Raw genomic sequence first — 3,919 nt, forward strand, 5'->3', positions numbered from 1 at the left:
AATCTGAACATGCTTGAGTCTTCGGTAATATCATGAAAATTTTACATTTACTCATGTGTATAAAAATGGTAATATGGCTATGTAAGAGAATGCCGTATTTTCTGGAGATGCGTACTCAAGTATGTAGAGCTGAAATGACATGAGGTCTGGGATTTGTTTCAAAATAATTTACCAAGAGCAAGGGAGAGAGAGAGAGAATGGAGGAAGGAGGAAGGAAAGGAGGAGGAGGAGCAATAATCACAACAGAGATGATGAAAACAGAGTGAGTAAAAAGGGAGAATTAATCATAGCTATAATAAAATAAAATTACTCTAAACTGAAGAAAGACTCAAGTGCTCACATCTTCAGGAATCAACATATCATGTAGATTCAAAAAGGTGTACTTTTTTCAAGTAATTAACAAACTTGAGTATGAATATATGTATTATTTTTTTAGCCAACAAATAGAATCTCTGTTCTTTTCAAATAACTCCTAAACTTTTACTATATTTTGCTATAATTGGCAGTTGGTCTCAAAGAATATATTGACTTTAGTGGTAGTGTTCTGGAAGTTTGATTTTTAAATTTATCTTAAATTGTATTTTGATACATTCTTTCTTTCTCCCTCTCTCTCTCTCCCTCCCTCCCTCCCTCCCTCCCTCCCTTTTTCCCTCTTTGTCTTTGTGGGAGCTCCAGTTCAACAACATGCTTATTCTGCTGGCACTGGGCAAAGTGTGGTGATAGTAGAGTTAAAACAAATCCACTCATCAAAATTGAGGGTGTCTTAACTGTGTCTTCTTTCTCCTCCCCAAATATACTTGGCTGTTTCTTACGATTCCTGTTCTAGAATAACTTTACATCCAGTTTGTCAAGGTGTATAAACTATCCACGCCATTTGTTTGGGAAACATTGATTTTTGTAAAGATAATTATTGAGATAATTGATAGGCTTAATACATTGTATTTTCTCATTTAAGAATAAGGTATATATCTCTACTATTCTGGTCTTTTGTAACTGTCAGTACATTTTATAGATTTTTTTTCATATTGTCCTTGCGTACTTCTATTACTGTGAATGGGCTTTTTAAAAATTAGGTTTTGATTAGTTATTAGTAATATATGAAAAAGCTCTTGATTTTCATATATTGCTCTTGTATCTGACCATCTGGGAAATTTGTTATAATTCTTTATTTTTATCCATTTATATTTGTTATAGTTGTTTAAAAACTCATCAGAATGAATTTAAATCTTTGTCAATAGGGGAATGAATAAATTAATCAGGATAAATCTAGTTTATGGAACGTTATGCAACTCTTTAGAAATTATATGTATAGAAAAATGTATATGTATAGAAAAATGTATATGTGTAGAAATTGTATGTGTTTAATATATGGTGAGAGAAAAAGAGAACCATCTCCAACATAAAGTGAAAGAAGGAAGTAAGCAAAAAAATTGCATAATAATAATATAGTATGTTCCAAGTATGTAAAACTACTACATGTGGATATATGCATGTACAGTGTAAATTTGAATAAGGTCTGGAAAAATGCATTCTGATGTTAATAGTAATTACCTTTGGGTAGAGGAGTAAAACAGGTTTTTCACTTCACTATAATATTTTTGTATTAGTTGAATTTTTTTCTAAAGCATGAATTTATACAATGCTTTTGTAATTAAAAATTAAAAGAAAAATGTAAAAGTAAGATGCTGGGAAATAGACAAGTTGATAAAGATTGACATGGAGGAAGCTCCAGGGAGAGTAGATATAAGTCCATAGAAAACTCTCATGGGTCATTAATTTCTACAATATCTTTAAAGTCAGTTCCATTTGGCTTTGGAAAATCTGTGGCTCTACACAACCTGTCAAGAAGTATTACCAGCATCTACTGGAGCAGAAAATGAAGATAAAATGTAACACAACTGTCCAATGAAATCAGTGGAGACATCCCTCCCTGATGTTTATCTACCTCATGTGATTTCTCCCATGCAAGGGCCATGGACTAGTGAAAGACCTAAATAAATTAGCTGGCTAAATGAATTGGATAATTTTCCTTCTAGCCTTTTCTCATTGCCAGCTGGAAACCAGATGAGACCAGCCTTTATTTCCTAGGTCTTCCTAGTGTCTAGAGTTTCTCTATGGGAAACTTTTCCAACCTGAATTTAGAAATGGGAGCCTTCTTGGTCTACCTCTACCAGGTAGGTTGAAGCATCCTTGTTTACCTTGAAGTGAGGCTCATTTTTGGCTTGCATTTGAGATTTTATAAAAGACCCTTGCTTACTTCATATCACTGTAAAAACTTATGCCGTGCTCCTAGCAGTGCATTAGAGTTAGATCTTAAGTTGTAACATAAGCAAGTTTTGGCAGCTGTATGACCTGGACTTTTATTTTTGTAACACATTAAGTGGAGATCACTGGTAGAAGTCGATCACCTAACATGGTGTCTAGCGGTGTTTCTCAAACTTTAACGTAGGAATCACCTTGGGATGCTGATTCAGTAGGCCTGGGGTAGACCCTTCAACCTGCATTTCTAAGAATCTCCCAAGTTATGTGGATGTGACTTGTCCAGGCACCAAACTTAAAGTAGTAAGAGAGTACAGCGCGTACTTGTTATTCAATAAATATTTGTTGAACGAGTCCTCTTCTGTCCTCACACCTAGAAATGTGAAATTTCCTATAGAGACACACCCTCTTTTTTTTTTTCTTTTTAATGTTTATTTATTTATTTTGAGAGAGAGAGAGGCAGAGTGCAACCCAGGAGGGGAAGAGAGAGAGGTAGAGAGAGAGTCCCAAGCAGGCTCACAAACTGTGAGATCATGATTTGAGCCAAAATCAAGAGTTTCATGCTTAACTGACTGAGCCACCCAGGCGCCCCAAGACACGCTCTGTACTCTGTTAGATGGTGAGGAATTTTTACTTTCTTGAAAGCTAACTCTATCAAGCTGTTGTGATTTACATACTTTAGTCTGGTGTAATTAACAGTCTGCCCAGCATGCCCCATTGGGGCTGTAGGTCAACATAATAGGCAAGGCTAAGAAGGAAACTTAACGCCCTTTCTGTACGATCACGTTACCCCAGAGCCACAGCCACTCTCCTCTGTGGTAGTGAGTTGCTCGCGCAATAAATTGGTTCACAAACTGTTTAACAAACCAAAAAATAAAAATCAAGATGCATGAGAATTCCCAACACAGAGAGGTACCTTAAACTGAACAAAAGTTAAAAGTTAACCTGACTCACTGCAGACACTCAGGACTCCAAGATGCCATCAGTCATACCAGTGAAGGAGAAGCAGCTCATGGTTGTCCAACTAGGAGAGCTACCAAGCTGGATACTGAGGTGGGATATCACTCCTAAATGCATTGCTGGAGTAGTGTTTCAAAAAGGTTACTACCTGTGTTAAAACAGTTACGTCAATGTGAAAAAAGAGAGCGTCGTGGGGATTTCTATGGTGCTGGCAGTTCACATGCTTTTCAACTACTGCCTTTCTTACAAGGAGCTGAAACGTGAGCAGCTGTGCAGGTACCACTGAAGAGGGCCCAGTGTGAAGGACACACACTGCATTCCTCACCATGACCTTTGCCTGACACCCTTGAATCCTTTTATATTGTCATTGAGAATTAACACCCAATAAAAGATGACTGGTACATAGAAAAAAAAAATTAACCAGACTAGTGTCTTGAGACATGTACTGCATGGTTTTTCTCCCTTTCCCCAGAGAAAGTGTTTGCCTGTTGAGCTACAGCAAAAATACCTCATAAATTAAAATCTCAAGCTTGGTCCTTCAGGGGTATTTTCCTTAGAGTAGGATCAAAAGCCAAGTTGGAAAATGGTTGAAATATGTATATTGAAAATTCTTTTGGAATGAACTAGGCATGTTTTGGATAGATGGCAATGTTAGTTTTATTGTGTGGAACCACATTTAGTATTTTAGGAATTGTTTTGT

The 3,919-nt window shown here is 36.4% G+C and overlaps 1 pseudogene; it reads left to right on the forward strand.

Annotated features, from left to right (window-relative positions):
* The first annotated feature begins 3,235 nt into the window (after positions 1 to 3,235).
* LOC109262607 (ATP synthase subunit f, mitochondrial-like) lies at positions 3,236 to 3,505 on the forward strand (annotated as a pseudogene).
* The last annotated feature ends 414 nt before the right edge of the window (positions 3,506 to 3,919 follow it).

This window comes from Panthera pardus, unplaced genomic scaffold (assembly GCF_024362965.1).
Source record: "Panthera pardus isolate Hobbes unplaced genomic scaffold, ASM2436296v1 HiC_scaffold_24, whole genome shotgun sequence".
NCBI classification, from domain to species: Eukaryota; Metazoa; Chordata; class Mammalia; order Carnivora; family Felidae; genus Panthera; species Panthera pardus.